This window comes from Lissotriton helveticus, chromosome 4_1, assembly GCF_964261635.1.
Source record: "Lissotriton helveticus chromosome 4_1, aLisHel1.1, whole genome shotgun sequence".
Lineage (NCBI taxonomy): Eukaryota > Metazoa > Chordata > Amphibia > Caudata > Salamandridae > Lissotriton > Lissotriton helveticus.
The window spans coordinates 1,624,381,391-1,624,406,522 of NC_136063.1; the positions used below are offsets into that span (position 1 = coordinate 1,624,381,391).

General features: G+C 42.6%; 1 protein-coding gene across 7 annotated transcripts in view; it reads left to right on the top strand.

The window, feature by feature from the left end:
* The window catches only part of PDE1C (phosphodiesterase 1C), a 1,852,914-nt gene that overhangs the window by 1,444,864 nt on the left and 382,918 nt on the right, over positions 1-25,132 (top strand). The gene's annotated exons all lie outside the window — the stretch shown is intronic.

A 25,132-nucleotide genomic window follows, 5' to 3' on the forward strand; every position in this document is an offset into this window, starting at 1 on the left:
GGTCTATGTCCTGACATGCACCTGTGGTCTTAGATATGTTGGTAGTACCCGACTACAGGTGCATGTCAGGATTCTCCAGCACTTACGTGCCATCGTTAACAATGATGGCATGTATCCGGTGGCCAGACATTTTAAGGCCATCCATAACAATAATTTACAATGCCTGTCTTACTATGTTATCGCCTCAGTTCCAAAACCCCGTAGAGGCGGTGACAGGGATAAGATTCTTAGGAGGCTGGAATCACATTTTATCTTAGAATTGGACAGCAAATTCCCCAATGGGTTGAATACTACGGACGATTTACATGTGTTCCTTTAAGATTATGAAATTCACCTTTTTAGGATATAGGTTCAGTAGAGTGCGATGTTTGTCTGTTTTGCTCTATCCTTAGATCTTTTTCTTTTAAATACTTGGACCTTTGTTACTTTATTTAGTTTCATGGGTGCAGGTGTTTTCTTTTCTTTGCATCCCATCTTTTATTCAGTGGTATGCACTTTTCTTACACTTTGGATATGAAGACATAGACATAACAGTTTATGTATATTTTTAGTTATTCCCACTTTTTGTTACTTTTCGCTAATTTACGGCAAACAAATTTTGATAAATTCTGAACGTTTGACATCACATATAATTAGCTTTGTACCTATATATCTACTTTGTACCCAAAAAATCTTTTTTTCGGTCAAAGTTTACAGTGACCAATAGGAATTCAGTTTTGCATATAGTAATATATATTCTTTGGTCCATATAATATTGCGTATTTGCACATATCAGATCTACACTAGGTCTCATTATTTTTACTGAAACAAAGTTGTTGAGATCTTACTATTGTTTACTCATAGGCAATTTTGCACTTTATTTCTCTTGCAATTTTGCACAATACTGTGTAGCACTTTAATGCGGTTCTTTGCACATTCAAGTTCATTGCATTGTTTTGTACATTCATTCTGCTGCGTAATTTGCACTAATATGGACCATATTTGTATTTTAAACAGTAACTCTTTGGTCACTGCATCCATGCTTGTACATATATGTTTTATATACATTGTTTTTAATTTTTTAAACAATGTATATATACATCGTTCAGATTTATGTCACTGTGGATTCTAAATGTTATTTGTTTTTCATCCAGTCTTTTAGCAACACTAATTTGCGTAATGTTTACAAACTAGTGGGAGAACATACTTTATATGTGTTATACTGAGTAGTATGTCTTCTCTTTTCATGCTCACGTGGTGATAGAAAAAAATGTATGTGAAAAAAACATTGGAACAGCTACTATTTAAATGTTGACCATTCCACTTACTGACTATCTGTGACCAAGGGCGGATGCCCGAAACGCGTCAGATCTTGTAACTCGTCTAAATTAAATACCTGTGCCTGAAAAAAACGTTGGATTTGTGTGGTTTCTCTGTCGTCGTGGTGGCGGTTCTGGGAGACTGCAGCTGCTGCATATATATATTTATATATATATATATATATATATATATATATATATATATATATATATATATATATATATATATATATTTATATTTACCAACAACGTCCTATTCTGAAAAGTAGTACGCGCTCACAGGATCTTTGTATTTCTCCATTCTTTTTAATTAACCAGCAGTATCCAGTGTAAAAAAATACCGACTCGTTTCGTTACACACAGGTAACTTGCTCACGGTTGATATTACTTTACATTTGAACCATCCTATAAGGAATAGTGAGTTAAACATGTGACTACTGACGTCACTACCTGTGTTACATTGCAAAGGTTTATGGAGGTTGTGGTCATCATTCAATACATGTATTAGTATATATTTACATTGTGTTGTGGTGGCGATAAAATCGTGGCACTAATCATCTCTTGATTGTTTTATTTATTGCATTATCTCCCATACGACCTCTGGTCCCTCGATGGCCCCCCTTCCTCAAAAAGGTATAATTTTAATAACTAGCCCACCAGGTACCTCCAGAAATGCCACACAGCTGGATTGCAGAGAGGTGGTCTGAAGCCACGCCCCCTTTTCACACCACTCTGCAAACGCACCTCTTGGCGCACTGCTGGTGGGGCGATGAGGTCCTCTTGTGTCCTGAGGACCTCAGGACACAAGTGGACTTCATCCCCCGCACCTGGTGGGCTAGTTGTCCCCCAGGGCCCCTCAGGAGACAAGGAAACTTCATCCCCCAATCAAGAGCGCATCAGGAGGGGTGTTTGCTGAGCGGTGGAGAAAGGGGGCGTGGCATGTGTCCACTCTCATCAATCCCACTATCTGGGACTTACTGGAGGGGTCAGGTAGGCTACTCAGCCCCTAACAACCCCCAGCAGCGAAAGGGACTTCAATCTCCATCTAAGAGCGAGCCAGGGAGCGCATTTTCAGACTGGTGGGCAAAGGGGGCGTGGCATGCTTTGAGAACTTACCATTGCTGCTGTATGGGACTTACTGGAGGTAATAGGAGGGGTAGTTGGCCTCTAAGTTTGTCCTTGGGGGCCAACTACCTCTCGTATTACCTCCCGTAAGTCCCACACAGTGCTATTGCTAAGAGGTCTTCGGAGTCCCACCCCCTTTCACCATCACTCTGCAAATGCTCCTCCTGGCACACTATGGGTTGGGGTATGAAGTCCACTTTACTCTTGAGGGACTTTAGGGGCCAAGAAGCCCTCCTGGTACCTCCTGCGAGTCCTTCGCAGCAGAATTCCTGAGCGCTGGTCGAAGGCCCAGCCCCCTTTCTCCACCACTCAGTAAACACAACTAGTAGTTAAAGAAGCATTTGCAATGTCATAGGTTTCGCATTTGTGAGAGTTAGAGCTATTGGCTTTGTAAATGTAAAAGATTTTTACTAATGCTTTTTGGAGTGGAGTGAATGTATGTTGTGTATAGTGGAATTATGTGGCATGTTTTGCAGTGAAATTATGTGAATAGAAAGTATGTGGTATTTAGTGTTTAGGAATTATGTAGAGTGGGATTATGTGTTAGAGTGAGAAATTATGTGGTACGGTAGTCTGTGTTGTGGAGTGGTAACCTCAGGTTTAGTCTTCCTCATCTCTATAGAAGTTAAACTATAAACTCAATGAGAGAAAAAAACAGAAGGAACCACTGAGGAGCACTTCCGGACCTAGTCAGAGGAATGAGCAAGGCCACTGGAATTATGCGACTGTTTGGCTGCACTGATTTTCGCATAATTATCAATTTTCTGCATTTGACACATAATCCATCATCTGCTGTATAATTTGCAAGCTTAAAGAAAAAAATCTTGTTTCTAGCTCAAAGGTTACCAAAAATGCAGCAACAAGTGTTACAGCGTGGTGGAAGTTCCTTTGCAAAGCTGGAATGGTCAACTGTTACTTATTGCTAAATGTGGGTGTTAAATTGGTACTAACGGTGTGCAAATCACTCTTGCTTCTTTCTTCGCTTCTCTTGCCTCTTTCTGTGCTACTCTTTCCTCTGTCTGCACCTCACTTCCCTCTGTGTGTACCTCTCATGCCTCTTTCTGCACCTCACGCGCCTCTTTCTGTATTTCTCTTGCCTCTTTGTGCACCTCTCGTGCCTCTTTCTGCATCTCACTTGCCTCTTTTGTACCTTTCTTGCCTCTTTCTGCATGTCGCTTGCCTCTTTCTGTACCCCTCTTACCTCTTTCTACACCTCACTTGCCTCTTTCTGCAATTCTCTTCCCACACTTCACTTGCTTCTTTCTACACCTCTCTTGCTTCTTTTTGCGCTTCTCTTGCATCTTTCTGCACTTCTCTTGCATCTTTATGCACTTCTCTTGCTTCTTTCTGCACTTCTCTTGGCTCTTTTTGCACTTCTATTTCCTCTTTCTATACTTCTGTTCCTTCTTTCGGTCCTTCTCTTGCCTTTTGTGCGCATCTCTTGCCTGTTTCTGTACTTCTTTTGCCTCTTTCTGTACTTTTCTTGCCTCTTTCTGCACCTCACTTGCCTCTTTCTGCAGTTCTCTTGCCTCTATCTGCCCCTCACTCTTTTTTTCTGTACCTCTATTGCCTCTTTCTGCCTTTCTCTACCTTTTCTGCACTGTCATGCTTCTTTCTTCACCTCTCTTACCTCTTTCTGCACTTCTCTTCTTTCTTTCTGTGTTTCCTTTGCCTCTTTTTGCACTTCTCTTGCTTCTGTCTGCACCTCTCTTGCCTCTTTCTGCACCTTACTTGCCTCTTTCTTTACCTCTCTTACCTCTTTCTGCACCTCACTTGCCTCTCTCTGCACTACTTTTGCCTCTTTCTGCACTTCTCTTGCCTTTTCTTGTAACTCTTTTGCCTCTTTCTGCACCTCACTCGCCTCTTTCTGAAGTTCTCTTGCCTCTATCCGCACCTCACTCTCTTCTTTCTGCACCTCTCTTGCCTCTTTCTGCACTTCTCTTTCTCTTTTCTGTACCTCATTCTCTTCTTTCGGCACCTCTCCAGCCTCTTTCTGCACTTCTCTTCCTTCTTTTTGCACTTCTCATGCTTTTTTCTGCACCTCTCTTGCCTCTTTCTGCACCTCACTTGCCTCTCTCTGCCCTTCTGTTGCCCCTTTCTGGACTGCTCTTGCCTTTTTCTGCACTTCTCTTGCCTCTTCCTATAACTCTTTTGCCTCTTTCTGAAACTCACTTGCCTCTTTCTGCAGTTCTCTTGCCTCTATCTGCACCTCACTCTCTTCTTTCTGCACCTCTCTTGCCTCTTTCTGCATTTCTCTTTGTCTTTTCTGCACCTCACTGTCTTCTTTCTGTACCTCTCTTGCCTCTTTCTGCACTTCTCTTGCCTCTTTCTGCAGCTCTCTTGCCTCTCTCTGCACTTCTATTACTTCTTTCATCACATCTCTTACCTCTTTTGCACTTCTCTTGCTTTTTTCTGCACCTCTCTTGCCTATTTCTGCACCTTACTTGCCTCTTTCTGTACCTCTCTTGCCTCTTTCTGCACCTCACTTGCCTCTTTCTGCACTTCTTTTGCCTCTTTCTACACTTCTCATGCCTCTTTCTGCACTTCTCTTGCTTCTTTCTGCACTTCTCTTGCCCCTTTCTGTACATCTATTTCCTCTTTTTGCATTTCTCTTCCCTATTTCTGTACTTCTCTTTCCTCTTTCTTTCCCTCACTTGCCTCTTTCTGCACTTCTTCTACCCCTTTCTGCACTTCTCTTGCTTCTTTCTGCACTTCCCATGGCTCTTTCTGTTCTTCTATTTCCTCTTTTTGCACTGCTCTTGCTTCTTTCTGCAACTCTCTTACCTCTTTCTGCACCTTGCTTGCCTCTTTCTGTACATCTCTTGCCTCTTTCTGCATCTCACTTGCCCCTTTCTGCACTTCATTTGCCTTTTTCTGTACTTTTCTTACCTCTTTTTACACTTCTCTTCTTTCTGCACTTCTCTTGGCTCTTTCTATATTTCTATTTCCTCTTTCTGCACTTCTCTTGCTTCTTTCTGCACATCTCATGCCTCTTTCTGCACTTCTCTTCCCTCTTTTTGCGCTTCTCTGCCCTCTTTCTACACTTCTCTCTTATCTTTCTGAAATTCTATTGCCTCTTTCTGCCCTTCTCTTCCTTCTTTCTGCACTTTTCTTGCCTCTTTCTGTCCTACTGTTGCCACATTCTGCACCTCACTTGCCTTTTTCTGCACTTCTTTTGCCTCTTTCTGCACTTCTCTTCCCTCTTTCTGCATTTCACTTGCCTATTTGTGCACCTTACTTGCATCTTTCTGTACCTCTCTTGCCTCTTTCTGTACCTCACTTGCCTCTTTCTGCACTTCTTTTGCCTCTTTCTACACTTCTCTTGGGTCTTTCTGCACTTCTCTTGCTTCTTTTTGCACTTCTTTTGCCTGTTTCTGCTCTTCTTTTGTCTTTCTGTACCTCTCCTGCCTCTTTCTGCACCTTACTTGCCTCTTTTTGTACCAAATTGTACCTCTTTCTGCACTCCTCTTGCCCCTTTCTGCATTTCTTGTGCCTCTTTCTGCACAAGTCTTGCTTATTTCTGCACATTTCTTGCCTTTTTGTGCGCAGATCCTGCCTGTTACTGCATTTCTTTTGCCTCATTCTCCACTTTTCTTGCATGTTTCTGTACTTCTCTTGCCTCTTTCTGTACACTTCTTATTCTTTCTGCACCTCTGTTGCTCCTTTAGGAACATTTCTTTCTCTTTCTGCACCTCTTTTGCTTCTTTCTGCACTTCTCTTGCCTCTTTCTGCACCCCTCTTGGTTCATTCTGTACTTTCCATGTTTCTTTCTGCATTTGTCTTGCTTCTTTCTGCACCCCTGTTGTCTTTTTCTGCATTCGTCTTCCCTCTTTCTCTACCTTTCTTGCCTGTTTCTGCATCTCACTTGCCTCTTTCTGCACTTTTCTTGCTTCTTTCTACACCTCTGTTGCTTCTTTCTGCAATTCTCTTGCCTCTTTCTGTAGTTCTCTTGCCTGTTTCTGCATCTCTCTTGTCTTTTTATGCATCCGTCTTCCCTCTTTGTGCAATTCTCTTCCCTATTTCTGCACCTCTCTTGCCTCTTTCTGTACCTCTGTTGCTTCTTTCTGCACTTCTCTTGACTCTCTCTGCACCCTCCGTGCCTCTGTTGCACTTCTCTTCCTTCTTTCTGCATCCCTCCTGCCTCTTTCTGTACCCCTCTTGCCGTGCCTCTGTTGGTTCTTTCTGCACTTCTCTAGCTTCTTTCTGTACCCCTCTTGTAAATTTCTTCATCCCTCATGCACTTTCTGCACCCCTGTTCCCTCTTTATGTACCTTTCTTGCTTGTTTGTGCACCTCTCTTGCCTCTTTCGGCACCTCTGTTGCTTCTTTCTGCACTTCTCTTGCCTCTTTCTGTACCACTCTTGCCTCTTTAAGCACCTCTGTTGCCTCTTTCTGCAGTTCTCTTGCCTCTCTCTGCACTTCTATTACTTCTTTCATCACATCTCTTACCTCTTTTGCACTTCTCTTGCTTTTTTCTGCACCTCTCTTGCCTATTTCTGCACCTTACTTGCCTCTTTCTGTACCTCTCTTGCCTCTTTCTGCACCTCACTTGCCTCTTTCTGCACTTCTTTTGCCTCTTTCTACACTTCTCATGCCTCTTTCTGCACTTCTCTTGCTTCTTTCTGCACTTCTCTTGCCCCTTTCTGTACATCTATTTCCTCTTTTTGCATTTCTCTTCCCTATTTCTGTACTTCTCTTTCCTCTTTCTTTCCCTCACTTGCCTCTTTCTGCACTTCTTCTACCCCTTTCTGCACTTCTCTTGCTTCTTTCTGCACTTCCCATGGCTCTTTCTGTTCTTCTATTTCCTCTTTTTGCACTGCTCTTGCTTCTTTCTGCAACTCTCTTACCTCTTTCTGCACCTTGCTTGCCTCTTTCTGTACATCTCTTGCCTCTTTCTGCATCTCACTTGCCCCTTTCTGCACTTCATTTGCCTTTTTCTGTACTTTTCTTACCTCTTTTTACACTTCTCTTCTTTCTGCACTTCTCTTGGCTCTTTCTATATTTCTATTTCCTCTTTCTGCACTTCTCTTGCTTCTTTCTGCACATCTCATGCCTCTTTCTGTGCTTCTCTTCCCTCTTTTTGCGCTTCTCTGCCCTCTTTCTACACTTCTCTCTTATCTTTCTGAAATTCGATTGCCTCTTTCTGCCCTTCTCTTCCTTCTTTCTGCACTTTTCTTGCCTCTTTCTGTACTACTGTTGCCACATTCTGCACCTCACTTGCCTTTTTCTGCACTTCTTTTGCCTCTTTCTGCACTTCTCTTCCCTCTTTCTGCACTTCACTTGCCTATTTGTGCACCTTACTTGCCTCTTTCTGTACCTCTCTTGCCTCTTTCTGTACCTCACTTGCCTCTTTCTGCACTTCTTTTGCCTCTTTCTGCACTTCTCTTGGGTCTTTCTGCACTTCTCTTGCTTCTTTTTGCACTTCTTTTGCCTGTTTCTGCTCTTCTTTTGTCTTTCTGTACCTCTCCTGCCTCTTTCTGCACCTTACTGGCCTCTTTTTGTACCAAATTGTACCTCTTTCTGCACTCCTCTTGCCCCTTTCTGCATTTCTTGTGCCTCTTTCTGCACTTCTCTTCTCTCTTTCTGCACTTCTCTTGCCTCTTTCTGCACAAGTCTTGCTTATTTCTGCACATTTCTTGCCTTTTTGTGCGCAGATCCTGCCTGTTACTGCATTTCTTTTGCCTCATTCTCCACTTTTCTTGCATGTTTCTGCACTTCTCTTGCTCTTGCCTCTTTCTGTACATTTCATATTCTTTCTGCACCTCTGTTGCTCCTTTAGGAACATTTCTTTCTCTTTCTGCGCCTCTTTTGCTTCTTTCTGCACTTCTCTTGCCTCTTTCTGCACCCCTCTTGGTTCATTCTGTACTTTCCATGTTTCTTTCTGCATTTGTCTTGCTTCTTTCTGCACCCCTGTTGTCTCTTTCTGCATTCGTCTTCCCTCTTTCTCTACCTTTCTTGCCTGTTTCTGCATTTCACTTGCCTCTTTCTGCACTTTTCTTGCTTCTTTCTACACCTCTGTTGCTTCTTTCTGCAATTCTCTTGCCTCTTTCTGTAGTTCTCTTGCCTGTTTCTGCATCTCTCTTGTCTTTTTATGCATCCGTCTTCCCTCTTTGTGCAATTCTCTTCCCTATTTCTGCACCTCTCTTGCCTCTTTCTGTACCTCTGTTGCTTCTTTCTGCACTTCTCTTGACTCTCTCTGCACCCTCCGTGCCTCTGTTGCACTTCTCTTCCTTCTTTCTGCATCTCTCCTGCCTCTTTCTGTACCCCTCTTGCCGTGCCTCTGTTGGTTCTTTCTGTACTTCTCTAGCTACTTTCTGTACCCCTCTTGTAAATTTCTTCATCCCTCATGCTCTTTCTGCACCCCTGTTCCCTCTTTATGTACCTTTCTTGCTTGTTTGTGCACCTCTCTTGCCTCTTTCGGCACCTCTGTTGCTTCTTTCTGTACTTCTCTTGCCTCTTTCTGTACCACTCTTGCCTCTTTAAGCACCTCTGTTGCCTCTTTCTGCAGTTCTCTTGCTTCTTTCTATACCCCTCTTGCCTCTTTCTGTATCCCATTTGCCTCTTTGTGCACCTCTCTTGACTTCTTGCTTCTTTCTGTAATTCTCTTGCCTCTTTCTGCACCTCAGTTGCTTCTTTCTGCACTTCTCTTGCTTCTTTGTGCACCTCTGTTGGGTCTTTCTGCATCCCTCCTGCCTCTTTCTGCACTCCTCTTCCCTCACCTCTCTTGCCTCTTTATGGACCCCTGTTCCCTCTTTTTACACCTCTCTTGCCTGTAGGTAGGAAACCCAAGCTTCCTAGTGACTTCTGCATCAGTGCTATCCTTTTGGGGTGCTCCTTCATTTGCCCGGGGGGGTGTAACCCCCATGCAAGTGGGGGAAACACTTTACCTCCGTTCCTGAGGCACATTATGAAAGCAGGCACAGTGCAAAGAGGCCATCAGAGGGCGCACTAACTGTGTACCATAAAGAGGTGGCTCAGTATCAAAGCTCCCACTGAAGGCAGCCCTCTGAAGGGGGTAATGTGGGTGCCAGTGACCCATTAGAGATCCCGGGCTGTCTGTCCCATCTTTGAGGTGCAGGTCAGGTGCCGCCTGCACTCTTAAAGATGGAGCTCTGCTTCAAAGAATCGCTCTTCCTTTTAACGCATTATCTGTAATAGGGTACACTATCCCTGTAGCATCCAGTGCACTTATTTAATGTTTTCAGCCATAATGCAAATAGGGCCAGTGCCCACTAGGTATAATATAGTCCCAGATAAATCTGCCACTTTGTACCCGAACAATATCCTAACTTACACTCTTTTATCTGATAGAGGTGAAAATAAAAAGATAACTACTTTCGATTGAAATGTGAAATAATAAAAGAGTTGCCAATTTTGTATTCAGTAGTCATTGATTTCATTCCTAACTTCCCATTTGAACAAGTTATGCAATCCTGGGCAAATTACTGCATTTCCTAGTGCCCGATTTATTAAGAATTCAGGCAAACTTAGGAGCACTTAAAAACATGATGATTTAATGATGTGTGTACGAAAACTTATGTAAATTTATGTAAAATTTTGGACAAACCAAGGGGCCTATTCACAAACTGGATTTTGCAGTACTACAGTAGTACTCGTAACATACTACAAAATGCTACTAAGAAACCTACAGGCAGTCATTCTTCCGCTGTCTCTCCTATCTTTCTTTATGTGGAGATCTCCGCCCTGACTTCAAGGCTCTTCACATGTAAGTATATGTTATTAGTGGTAAATGTGGGAAGGGCAGAGAGGAATGGCTGGAAACTGAAAATACTTATGAATAAGGGGAAGGAGTTAAGAGAGCACTAAGGAGGAGTTTAGGGATGGTTAGGGAGGGGTTTAAAGAGGAATATGTGACGAAATCCCGCAATCAAAAATCCCGCATACCATAACTCCGCATTAATTACAACGCGGAGCCATTACACCGCAGTACAATGACTCCGCAAACTTTAACCCCGCATATAACTTTACAACGCATGCCTTTACAACGCAAAGGCATGTGTGGTGAAGTTATGTGTGGGGTAAACTTAGAAAATGTACTTACACTATATATATATGTATATATATATATATATATATATGTGTGTTTACATATATATATCTATATACATAGAAATATATATAAATATATATATATATACCAAATAATGCATATGTATATAAATATATATATATTTAACATTTATATATTTTTTTAAATAATTAAAAAAAGAATATATATATATATATATATATATACAATTTTACAAAATACTCTTTTCACCCTAAAAACTAATACCACCCTGCTCCCTTAAAATACCCCAGCACCCCAAAATCCTAACCCACCCGTACTCCTTTAAATACCCCAACACCCTTAAACACTAACCCATCTTAACCCTATAAATATACCCTGTACCCCAAAACCCAAACCTATCCCTAAACCCCTTAAAATACCCCTGTAGCCCAAAACTAAAACTTACCACTGAACCCTAAAATACCCCTGTACCCCAAAACCCAAACCTAGCCCTGAACCCTATAAATACCCCTGTACCCCAAAACTCAAACCTAGCCCTGAACCCTAAAAATACCCCTGTACCCCAAAACACCCCTGAAACCTAAAAATACCCCTGTACCCCAAAACCCAAACATACCCCTGAAACCTAAAAATACCCCTGTACCCTAAAACCCAAACCTACCCCTGAAACCTAAAAATACCCCTGTACCCCAAAACCCCAAAATACCCCTGAACCCTATAAATACCCCTGTACCCCAAAACTCAAACCTAGCCCTGAACCCTAAAATGACCCCTGTACCCCAAAACCCAAACCTACCCCTGAACCCTAAAAATACCCCTGTGCCCCCAACACTCAAACCTAGACCTGAACCCTAAAAATACCCCTGTACCCCAAAACCCAAACATACCCCTGAAACCTAAAAATACCCCTGTACCCCAAAACCCAAACCTACCCCTGAACCCTAAAAATACCCCTGTGCCCCCAACACCCAAACCTAGACCTGAACCCTAAAAATACCCCTGTACCCCAAAACCCAAACATACCCCTGAAACTTAAAAATACCCCTGTGCCCCCAACACCCAAACCTAGACCTGAACCCTAAAAATACCCCTGTACCCCAAAACCCAAACATACCCCTGAAACCTAAAAATACCCCTGTACCCCAAAACCCAAACATACCCCTGAAACCTAAAAATACCCCTGTACCCCAAAACCCCAAAATACCCCTGAACCCTAAAAATACCCCTGTACCCCAAACCCAAACCTAGCTCTAAACCCTAAAAATACCCCTGTACCCCAAAACCCAAACCTAGCCCTGAACCCTAAAAATACCCCTGTAGTGTGGCTCAAATGGTTAGAGCGGCAGACCCTGATGCAGAGGTCTGGCCCAGGACCAGGGTTCAATACCCGCCTCGGAGGGTCTTGGGCTCAATTTCCTCGGACCTGTTAATTCTCGCCTCGGTGCCTATTCTAATTATGGGTCCCTCTCTGCAACTCTGGGCAATAGCTTGCTTAATCTCCACAACGGCCCCAACAGCGCTGGGATGCCTGGCTTCACCTTGGGGGTGCCCAGGAGTGGACATTTCACAGGGAAAAGCCAGGAAGGGTTCCTAAGCGGTATACGGACAGCGCCGGGACACCTCCGTTGGAGGTAGCTGTGCGCTTTACAAGTGCTGGCATTTACATATTTACATTTTACCCCAAACCTAGCTCTAAACCCTAAAAATACCCCTGTACCCCAAAACCCAAACCTAGCTCTAAACCCTAAAAATACCCATGTACCCCAAATCCCAAAAATACCACTGAACACTAAAAATACACCTGTACCCCAAAACCCAAAAATATCCCTGAACCCTAAAAATCCCCAAAAATCCCAAACCTAGCCCTGTACCCCAAAACCCAAACCTAGCCCTGAAGCCTAAAATTACCCCTGTATCCCAAAACCCAAACCTAGCCCTGAAGCCTAAAAATACCCCTATACCCCAATCCCCAAACCTATCCCTTAACCCTTAAATACCCCTGTACCCCATAACCCAACACCCCCAAACTAAAACCATATACTTACCTTACACTTAAATATAAAAAACAAATGCTTTTACCATTCATGCTTTTACAACGAATTTCGTTGTGAAAGCATGCGTGGTAAAAGCATGTAAGATATAATGGCATGCGTTGTAATATTTTGCAGAGTAACAGTACCTGTGTTATGATGGTATGAGGAGTAAAGGTATGCGGAGTAAAAAATGCGGAGTGAAGGTGTTTTACCTTTAAAGAGAGACATGCCGCCCACAAAAGAGTAAGCCCATTGCTATTCACAAACTCTATTAGTAAAGTTACTGCAGCCATAAAGGACCGAACACAGTTGTAAATGTACTCCACTTCAAAGCTGGAGTAAGTCTAGCACCACATATGGCCAACTACTTATATTGCAACACCCTCAAATAAAAATCAATGGAGGGAGCAACTTAAAATGGAAACCTTCAGGAAATAGTGTTAAATTAAATAAAATTATTGAAATAGTTAAACTAAATACATTTAACTAAATATGTAAAATTATCTAAAAAATAAAATATGTATTTAATACAAAAATATTTTAATAAACTTTTTGGAATGTACAAAATAATGTATGATTAATATGTATTAATAAATAGTTAAATTATGTTTAACTAATTCTATACATTACCTTTTAAAATGATTAATACATAATAAATAAATATAAATATTTTGGCTGGGATTTTTTTTTAAATGTAAACCAGAAAAATTACTTTAATATATTTAAAAGGCACAACTATTTAATCCAAAATAAAGCTAATATTGCTGTAGCATTGTTTATATTTTGTTCCACATTTAAAATAAATATATGAAATTAATTGCCATTAAATATGTTTACTCGTTTTATAGATTACTATACTTTCAAAAATGTTGAATAAGCCCTACCAGTATACAATACCAGTTTCTTAGACTTAGCTTAACTTTCTGAAGCAGCGGCTCATAAAGTTGCTTCAAACAGCTGTCCAAATTAGACATTATGTTCACCCCTAAGTAGGTAGGCAATGATAACACACAATAACTATTTATCTGATAAAATATGATACAAATCATGTGGGTTTTGCTCTTATTTAAGTGGTATTCCAAGAATTTCCAAATGTAGAATTCTCCTCCTCAATGGTAGTTATAACAAATAAACTTCTGAAGTAGAAATTGCCACATCAGATGCATGTCTCACACCTTTAGTTAGATGCGCATTCATATTTACCATATTATCAGCCATTGATAAAATGGTTTTAAATAAATAGCAATTTAATATCAGACATCCCTAACAAATCTGTTCAGGGCACAAGACCTTTCCCATGAACAATAAGTTTGCTACAGGTTTATGATAAAGAGTTTACACATAGCTTTCAAAGTGAGAGACTAATACACTTTGGTCCACTGCAATCGACAGTTACAAGCCGGTGCCCCTGACATATGCTGTCTTTGCACTCAAGAGGATTATTCCCTCAGGGTCATCCACACAGCACCAAAATAAACTTATTTATTCACTCCTTTGATGTGATGCATAGTGTTCAGCAAATATCAAACCATGCTGCCAAGCGGAGACAATGTCAGAAATGACTCTGGGAAATAAGAGGCCAGATGTTTTGCATAATCCGTTACATCTCATTTAATTAAAGACCTCATCCAAAACAAACTGGTCGCTGTGGGGGCTTCCCTTTCCTAAAAAATACAATATTGGTCCAGCTCCATCTTTAAGGAACAATGTCTGTTTGCCGAATCAGTATCATCATTGCATTTAAATATGATCCAATTGTGTGGCTAAATACTTTATAAGCTTCAAGGAGTATGCCATCATCACTGACAGTTTTCCCTTTTGGAAGAACTGATAGGGTTGCTTCTATGATGATACATAGATGGGAGCATTAAGAGCCAAAGATTTGAAAATTCAATAGTCCTTGATTATGAGATTGCTTCATCATCCTGCATGTGCCCCTCCTTTGTGTATAGACTTTTATAATAAACATAAAACACTATACAAACTTTATAGCTTTACCAGCCTTGGTTATTTGTAATATGTACAATGCTATTGAAAAAATCTGCCTCTTATGTTTTATCTGTTGGCACTTTGTTAGTATTCATAAGCTTTTTCCGATTAGCCAGAGATGCTGAGGCATATGTTTCTCAATATTCCCGCCATGCTGAAGTTCGTAAAGCTACCAACTGTTAATATATCCCCGATTCTGCACGGCCCCTCCAATGCACTACTTGAAAATCTTTAAATTCTGGGTTGAATAGATGCTGATTCGTATCCTTAATTTCCTTTGGAGACCTGGTTATGCTTTTGAATAGCATATGTGGTCATTAGCACCCTGGTTATCCAATATGTATTTGATCAGCCACTTGTGCATCATCATATTTATGTATAATGGATCATAGAAAGAACACATAAAGTATTATGTAATGTACAATGAAGATTTTGAGTCCAATCTCTCATTAGCACCAGATTAAGATCCAACTTCACTTTGGGAAATAAAGTAATCTTGGCATGTGCAAGTAGTTCCTTTGAGACTAGAAACAAATCTAAACTCAAATGCATTCTGTGGTTCCTGAATATAATATGTAACCTAATTCTGTCTCTTTCAAGTTGGGCCAGCAATACCTCAATCTAAAAATGTCAGCTAACCTTAAAATAGATGCCCTTACTTGTCTGATTTTAATTGAGGGGCATTTGATGTTTGCTGTGAAATTCCTTCTGCCTAATGAGAAATTAAGTCCCAACATATAATCAATAATCGATCATAATTAGGGAATTCAGGGGCATATTACCAAGCAATAGCGATAATTATTGCTATTGCTTGGTTAGAGACAAAATTTTACAGCTGAGCTGCGGCGATTTTTATTGCAGATAAACCTTGGTATTATCAAGGTTTATCGCAAATGCGATAAAAAACGGCCGCAATGCATGAATATCGCTGAAAAGTCAGCGATATTCATGCATTACCGAGCGAATGCTCTTAGCCATGTTATCCACCTACCATTGGATAACATGGCTAAGGACTGCTCAGGGGCAGGTGTTAGCTTTTGGAGATATTCGCGCTTAGCGCGAATATCTCCAAAAGTTGGTAATAGGAGATAGCGATGTTAGCGACTGTTTCCAGTCGCTAACATCTTGGCACGCCCACTTTGCATGTCATTAGTAATAAATATCACTGACATGCAAAGCGGGGCCCAAGATGGTCGCTATCTCCTACTAGCTGTCGCTAACTGGTGTTAGCGACAGCTAGGTAATAGGGAGATAATTTTATCTCTGCTTTCTTGGCTTTTAAAGCCCAAAAAGCGGAGATACACCCCCTTGATAATATGCCCCTCAGTTTCGAAGGTATCAAAAATCAGAAGTCTCATCAGAGTTAGAATGATAAACTGTGCAGACAGTAACCGTTAGAAGTCCTTATTGCAATTGGACAGTAGCCATTCTTCTCTAGCTTCTAATGAAGCTCACAAAGTTTGCCAATAATGCTAACTACCACACAAGAGATTGGGCTGCTCTTTTGTTCATATACGGGGCAGAATAACATCCCCTCATATAAATAAGGGGTCTGTAGTAGGAATAAAACACAGATATCCACATTTCTTTAATAAACCTCAAACTTTATAATGGATATGTCCAGCCTGGAGACAAATTACATCAGCATGAAACCCTTGAGCTTTTCTAACAATAACTGTCTATTTCTTTTAATTACGCTTGGCAAAAAACGTCCTTCACATGCAAATAGCTTCCTATACTTGCTTGTTAATTTTGTGGATGTTATCCAAATATGTCTCTCTCTTCTGTCCAAACTACAACAATCATACCACACTTGGGAAAATGTCTACCACCCTCAGGGGGGAGTGGCTTGATCAATTGACAAAGTTATAATTTGCTGTGACTTTGTGGTAGTCAGACCTAACGAAAAAAGATGTGCCCATCACTGAAACATGTGAATTTGAGTGTGTTCTATCATATTGTTGTTGATGGAGTAAGATGTTCCCTGTAGACCATAATTGACTGTGATTGGGACCCCTGTCAAGTATCATGTCCATGATGCTTCACAATCAGAGGAAGACATTGTGCACACTGACTCTTATAGTCTCAATCCCATACCTCCATCTCAAGAAAAGCCTTTTAAAAACGTTCTATAATAAACCTCTGAGGTTCTTTTTCTTCTGCGTCCTCAGCAGCTACAAATATATAGAGAATATTATGCCGTTGGACATTTTCAAAATCTTATCTTCCAATTTATTGAGTACATCCTCGGGACTCATTTTTACTTTTCAAATTGCTCAGAAACCTAAGAGACTGGCATTCTAGCATTTGTAGTTTAAGCTCTTTAACAAGTGCATTCATTGAAGAACATATCTTTGCAATCCTTCTGACTGAAGCCTCAAGTTTTCTGTTGGCTGCCTATATTGATTCATTGTCACGCTGAGCTTTTTCACAATGGGTTACTATTAGTTGTATTGAGCTGACGTATGGTTGTAAATCACTGTGACACGCTTTTACATAAATATTACTGCTAATTGAGGTCAAGAATTAATTTAAGGGGCCATGGTAGTCTTGAGGCCTTTTGTCTTCATCTAATGGTTTGAAGGCAAAGACAGCATGATGCCACTTAAATGAATCCTCAGTGTTTTCCTGATCACTGCCTAGATTACTTTTACTGTTGTCAGAAGGCTGAACTGATGCTAAGTGAAGGCCTTAATCCCCTAGCCCAGATATAGAACCAAAGTCTTCTCCGGACTGACTTGGCGTAAAACCTCTCGTAGACAAATTGGATAGTGAGAAGAACTGCTCAGATTGTCTGAGTCATGTATAATCCTTTATTGTACCACTCAATACATGTTGTATGACCAACCTCGTCAGACATGGCTTCTGACTACCCCTCAGTGTTCAACTTGCCCTAGATATACTGAAGTCCATGTTTCTGATTGCATCTCACACTCTGCTTCATGTGAAAGGAAGATTTTCCTAGGGGCTTGCCTAGATGGTCAGATGGTGCAGCATTGTGGGATCTGCACTATCAACATTTTAATTTTCCTCCACACTCAGTCCTCTGAAAGTTTCACTGTTTGTTGAGAATTGGGGGTTTGTCATAGGGATTTTATCAATCCGCTCAGTTACAGATATAGTTATAAGGGGGATTAGAGTTGACAAGCCTATCTATCTCTATGGAAGATTTTGTTCTGGTCCTGGCCCTCACTCAATTAATTAGTTGTGTTAGTTCCAGCTTCAGTTCAGCCAGTACATGGTGGCAAGAGTTCACTGATCCATATGGACAATATTTTCTTTCTGGAGTATTCATTGTTGGTGAGCTGGTGACACCTCTCCCTTAAGCTCTTGAGCATCAGCACCACCTAAGGGTTATTCTCCAGCTGTCTGAGGTCTTTCAACTCTCACATGGCACCAACATCATCACCAATAGGAAGGAGGGGGAGCAAACTCAATATCCTTCTCACTCTCTAGCTGACAGTAGCAAAACAGGGGCTGCACTCTCCAGTCCAGAGGAGCCACCACGATCTGCAGAAAACTAGAGGACACGCTCTGCAGCATCAAGAATTCACATACCACATCTAGGTAAGTGGGGTGGGTCATTGTCTTGCACCATGATGTTGGGACTCTGGTCCAAAGGATAACAAGGCTTCTTCCTCATAGGCAGCCTATCTTTGGGAGACTTTTGCTTTGTACTGGCTTAGTGATAATCTTTACTTGAATGTTATTCCTTACCACAGGTCACTCTGTCTCTTTTATCTCCTTACAACAAGTACCAAAGCCTGAAAGAGTTCAGTTATCACCTTCAATGTTTTACCAATGAAAGCAGGGCCAGACTGAGAACCAAAACCGGCCCTGGCAAATTGTGCTCGGCCCGCGGGGAGTTGGGGGTGCCGCCGAGCTCTTTGCCAGGGCCGGTTTTCGGACGATTTTGTTACAGGACCAATTTTGCAGCTAAGCTTCATAAACGACCCTGTAACAAAAACGGACGCCAGGGGCCAAACCCACCCCCCACCCGTGCGGCGCACCGGAGGATTGCCCGGTGCCCGCTATGGCCAGTCCGGCCCTGAATGAAAGTTGAGGATGCAGCCTTCTCTGAGGCTGCTATTCTGCTTTTCCTTGTATCCTCCAATATAGTGCTTCAAATCAGCAAAAAAGAAGTTTCCAGGAACCGACCAGAGAAATTAGCAAAAGAATACTTCTACACAACAAGAAGCCATAAATCAATGTAAACTGTAGTTTTCCCTTAATATTAGTAACGACAAGATAAGCCTCAAGACTTGGAGGTGACAGCTCTCTGCAGTCTAACCTAGCTGGCTCCACCTTTCCCCGAGTTCACCAAAAATGTAAAACATTCCAAATTCTTTGGTAGAGCTTTTGCCCCTTCGCCAACTATAGACTTTTTTCTGTGTGACGATTTGTACCCCATTTATTTTTTATTGAAACTATTCAATCTTACAATACAACTTGTGAACCCCTCAGCCCCTTCTTGTCTTAATCGCTTTTAATTGTTCTACTTATACCTGGTGTGAACTTTTAAATTCTTTATTTATTATTGGAATAGATGTTTGTGGAGTTGTTCACAGTAATTTTATTTCCATTATTTATATACACATAAGAAAGATACGTTTCACACATTCACCTTCAAGTCTATATAGGCTGAGGTAGGCAATTAGGCATCCTTCTAACACTAAATACCAGACAAGTGTATATAGACACTTTTTCTGTGTGGACGGGATACATTCATAGGTGCAGGAATACATTGACTTCAAAATTAATAGGGATGTATGCAGATATTTATACCATAGTTTGCTGGTTTGTATTTGTTAAAATCAAAAACAGAGCAGATGTCACCAACAGCCAATTCATATTTCCTTACTTTTAAGAGACTGACTCCTAAGGCCAGTAAGACATGTTACAAATTTACCCTTGGCTCCCATCACTGTCATGCATTCAATTGTTGGGCAAAGGTTGCGGTAAAAAAATGCATTTAGTATTCTTTCCGTTTTCCCCTAACTTTCCTTTAGGGTAAATGCAACCTTCAATGCACGCCTGATCTCAACTGCCCTGGAATATGGCGGTCAAGGTTGTGTTAAAAACTTGGACTTTGTTACTGCAGAAATAAAGAAAGTTTAAAAATAAACAATGACTTATTACATTTTGTTATACATTTGAAATTACGCAAATATAGTTTTATAAGTAGTGGCTGCTCTGTTATTGTTAACCCCTTCCATGCTGATGACAGCCCCCGTCCGTCATGCATCACGGTGGGCGTGTGCTGATGACGGCTGGGGGCCGTCATGAACCCGCCCACTCATTAAAACGGCCGCACAGGCGCAGAATCGCGGCCGTACCCAAGGGGTTACACTTTAAAGCCCAGATTTACAACGGTTTTGCGACGGGCTTGCGTTACTCTTTTAATGCAGACTCAGGACAAAATCCTTTTTGAGATTTACAAACCAACACAAATTGGTGTTTGCGTTGGTTTCTAAGAAAAAGTGGCGCAAACCAGTGGGAAGTGCAGTTTTGCATCACTCTACGTCAAGGGGACGTTCTATGGGTGGTACATGATCATTCCCATGCAACCACCCATAGTTTTTGATGCAGAAGCCTATTTACTAACGATAGTAGACAGGGTTTTGCACCCAAAATAACACTACTTGAAAGCAGGAATTGAAAAGCTGAATGCTGTTATTTCGCCTAGCTTTTCCTACTTTGCAGGTTTGCTGCACTGGACAGCACACATCAAATGTATGAAAAGTGTTAAAGTTAGTTTAAGCACAGTATCTATGGTAAAAAACCAATACTGGCAGCTATAAGACTTATTGGGTGCTGGGAAATTTTATGCCTGTTGCCATAAGCCTTGCCTGTTTTTTTTAGCTTTATTTATAATTTTTCAAACAACAATACATACAATAAGTCAGGAAAAAAATTATGGAATACCAGTTACATATGTGATACAGTAGGTCTCCAGTGTTAGAAAAAAATTACAAAACAGAGTAAAAACATCATAATAAAGATGAGAAAGTAAAGACACAGAGCAAGTAAAGAAATTTCATAGACAGGGCATATATGTAATGAGATGGCAGCATATCAAATAGCAAAGTAATGGGGAAAGTATTTTGAAAAAAGTAAGAATTTAACCTGTTGTTTCAGTCTTGCAGTAGTTGCCAGATGTCCTTGGGCCTAGATGTGATTGGCTATAGAGAAGCATATAGCTAAGAGCTAGTATCACAATAAGACAGATCCTTTAACAAGGCTGCCCTGATTGAGGGGATTCTAGTTCCCCAGTAAAGTGAGATGTGCCATTTTGCAATAGCATTATAACAATGTAGCTAGCCCCAATGGCAATGACTTAACACATCCCAATAAGGCCGCCAGGGGTCAGGTGATAGAGATCATCCAACCATGAGTGGAGTAGATGTCTCTCCGAGGGGAGGCTATCACCCCACAGGTTCATGCCAAGTGGAAAAATCTGCATGGTCTGCCTGGCACTTGGGCAGCAGTGAGATCTAGTAGGGTCAAATTTCGCCAACATGTCAGGGGTAGTGTAGGCTCTGTGCAGGTACTGATAATGTAAGATTTTATGGCGGTGATTGCCTGAAATAAGTTTAGTCTGTGTGCAGCCGTAATGCCAGGTCTTATCTAAAATGGAAATACCTAAATCCCATGCAGTTCTGGCCCTCTCTACACCAGTCAGCTTCAGTTTTTAAGGAAGTGTAATACAGTTTGGAAACGAGGTGACTGCTGTTCAGGGAAATGATCACTAAGGGAAATCTTTTGACTCGGTCGGGTAGGCGGGTAATACTCCAAGCAATGTGCAATGAATCCGATGAAATATGCACCTCTCCATAATCGTGGACTATCCCAACTTAGCTATAGTGGATCTAGGTTTGAGTATACCTTCAATGAACAGATCGCCCTCCGTCTGCAAATCATATACACAAAGAGAGCACTGTACCAGTTGTTCAAGAGTGAGCGGGAACCAAGGGTTCTTTATCCGTGGAATGGAGGGTGTCCCCACCAAGATACTCCAGGAGCTTAAACCAAATCCAACTAGTAGTGGTGAGTGTCTGGATAGTATTAGGATTACGCAGATGGCCTTGAGGCAGTATAGTGGATATCAAAAGGGGAGATACCTGGGCCTGTTGAAAGTAGGCTGAAACCGTCAACATTATCGGCGCCCTCTTGCTCTCCTTAACCTTTTTGTGCGCGTAAAACAGCCGCCATTTTGAACACCATGGCTTCCCTGCTCCCGCCGAGAGCCAGCGCGCCTCTCTCCCACTCCTAACTTCGCCGGCATCCCCCGCATACTGACAACCCCCCTGCCTGCACCTGCCGCGAATCATAAAACCCCTCTTCAGCGCTGCTCTGCCCCAGACCCTCGTCCTGTTCCCAGCGCGACACCTCCCCTCTTCCCATTTATGATCCCCGGCCCTTTGATGCAAACCCCATTTCCCCGTGTGCCCGTTTGTCTTCCCCGTTCCCAGGCCGACACCCAGCTCTGCCGATACCAATCCCTTGCCCCTCCCCGTACAATAGAAAGCTTCCCTCCTCAAAGGACCCCCGAGATGATCAAAGCCCCCCCCCCCATCCCACGAGATCCGATCGAAACCCACACACTCCGTGGATCGGCGGAATATCCAGCTGCGCGATGATCATCACCTGTTGCGAACGGGGCGGGGACTTCCACTGTAATCTTGCGTGGGAACGGGCTGGGAAGGGGGGGATTCTAAGGATGTCTTTCCGTACATCAAAGTATCGACGAAAATGTGTTACATGCAATAAACAGATAAACGTGTGTATAAGAGGCCAGGCCTCAGGAATGCAGTTAGAGCACCTCAGAACGATACCTTCTGTCCGTTTCGTTGTGTTCTCCTCCGGAGAAAATAAAAACCTTGTTTCCTGCCTTCCAGTCTCCAGCGCCTGCCTCTTCAATAGTTTAACTTCTTTGTGGGTTCAAGAGGCGACACCGCCGGGCAATACTTAAGGATCTTATATTCTGGTTGGTAGTGCCCCCCAATTAGTTTCTACAATTGGCGTCCCAAGCGTGGGGCCCATCAGCGACCCATGGATCCAGTGGGAGAGGTCCTGACGACAAAGTGAACGACTGCAACGATCGGGAACGCGTCTGTCCGATAGACCCTCGTCTGACAGCCGATCATCCGAACTTCACTGGTTCCGAACAGACCTCTCTCGAGCGATCTACGGTCCTGACTGGGAACCATCAGGAGTGCCGCGAGGATAACGAAGAAGAGAGGACGATCGGGCGCTGGATTCGGAAGACAGGAAACTGTCCATGCGGTCCGGGTAAGGTCGTGTAACCACGACAAGTCGCGAAATATTTGCTTGATTGCTTGTTTGTTTAAAAATACTAGTATTGCTCTTTTTTATTTATTTGGAGATTCACTGTCTGCAAACGGAGAAACAACGGGCTCTCTCTTTGCAAGCAGTGGAGGATAGGTAGGGCAGCAGCCGTGCTTATTTTTTCTCCCCCACTCAATAATCACTTGAAACTGAACTGTTGTTCGCAAACTATTGTTTCCTGGAGATTCCCTGTCTGCAAACAGGGAAGAGACCACCCTTTTTGCAGATAGTGAAAAGGGTAGGTAACGCAGATCTTTGCGGACCTACTCATTCTCCCCATTGTTATTTATTGGTCTTTTGTTATTTTGATCCATGAGGTATTCACTGCCTGCAAACAACGTAGAATAGAAATATTCTGTCCCGTCTTTGCACCTAGTGATAAGATAGGCAGTGCTGACTTTTTAGTCCCTCGTTACGAGCCGTCATGTCTGTCTTCTCCCCACTGATTAGTAGCCTGTTTAGCCCGGACCGCTTATTAGAGATGGACCATCCAGCCCCACTGGAAGGCACCCCTAATAAGGACATGTTCATGAAGCATGGATTGACCGCTATAGCCTATAGTAAACTATGGCATAAATATACAAAAAAGGGTCAAGAAAGTCAATGGCCCCTGATAGGATCCTTCGATGATGATAAAATAAAAACGCTAGAAACTGCCCTGGGTAAAAACAAGACAACACCTACTATGCTTGACAGCTTCGGCATGTGGCGAAAAGAAACTGAACAACGTAAAAAGAAAACTGAGAGTAGGTTGGAAAAAGAGCTGCGAAAAGCAGCCCACCTAGCTGCTCAGAAACTAGAAAAAGAGATAAAGGAAAGAGAGAAAGCTAAACAGAAACTAGAAATGGAAACACCAAGCCAGTGTCCGGTTAGAACCCCCTCCATGCTCTACCCTGATTTACCCTCGAAACGACAAGCCAACGAGGACTTGCTGTTAGGTCCTCCTATCATCTACATGCCCCCTCCATATGCCCCTTCTCAACCCTTGGCGCAGCACGCGCCACCCCCAGGTACAAACGAAGGTACCGCCACAGCATCGGCCCCAATGGCCTCTGTGCCAGCCGAACCCCTTGTATTAAAACCCGCATCAACAACAACGATAGACGACCATGAGACTCGAGGGGCTGGCCCTGCAAGAACAAACAGACTAGACAAAGATGAGCGAGCGGGGATCGACAAAATAGCAAGGACACTGGTAGAAAGGAAGGATGATGAAGAGTACATCACAGATATGTTCAGCTCGTATACAGGGAGTCACAGACGACATTTTACCGTACGACTGTGTTATCATGTCTTGAATGCATACGAGGACCGATATCGAGACAAAGGTCCCGAGAGCCTAAGGACTCTGTACCGGAAGGTCGATATCGGGGATGAGGGCGAGTGTGATGTGTCGGACCTCCTTACGCGTACGCTTGAGGTTTTCCGCCACCTCACTGAACGAAAGCCGGGAGCAAAATCCGCAGCCTCTGTAGTGACCGAACCACCAACCGAGCAATCTAACACCATGATGCCAATACGTGAGGCTGCCCCTTACTGGGTTCCTCCTAGGGGTACAGGGACTCACGATGATGCAAACAACCAAGATGCGAAGGGAAGGGTAGTGTACAACTGGGTCTACCAGCCGTGGGACCGGCAAGAGATACTGACATTCCGGAAATCTCTACCCGACCTACGTAAAAACCCCACTGCCTTCTATACTGAATTGGGTACAGCCCTGGGTTCAACGATCATGACCCTGGCTGACATCGACTTGTTCTTCGGGTTATGTCTACCAGCTGATGTGTGGAAGCAAATCCGGAAAGTCGACCACCTTGAGCTGTTTGGACATACCTGGTCACAACTCGATGACCTGGACAAACAACGGGGACCAGGACAAAAGCCGTTGAAATCCATTCTAGACCTCCCAGATAAAATCGTAGAGAAATTAAAAACCCTAATCCCAGAAAAGAAAGTGGACTGGTCGATAGTAACAGCCTGTCGCCAAAAACCCCAGGAGGATGTATCGGAATACTTCTCCCGGTTTGAAACAGTGTTCTCCGATTACAGCGGCCAGGACATGACCACTGCAACCGGACACCATCTGTTTGTCCAGAATTATGTTAAGGGCCTATCATCGGAAATCTCCCAGAAACTACAGGCCAGCGAGAGTAGTTGGGCAGCCTCCAAACCTACAGCGATTCTCCAAATGGCCCAATATTATGAGCATCAGAAAAATGAAAACGATAGGGCGACAGAGAAAAAGAAGAAGGACTTAAAAGAGAGGGTGATGATTGCCAAACTGCAAGGGGTGACTATAGGACGAGA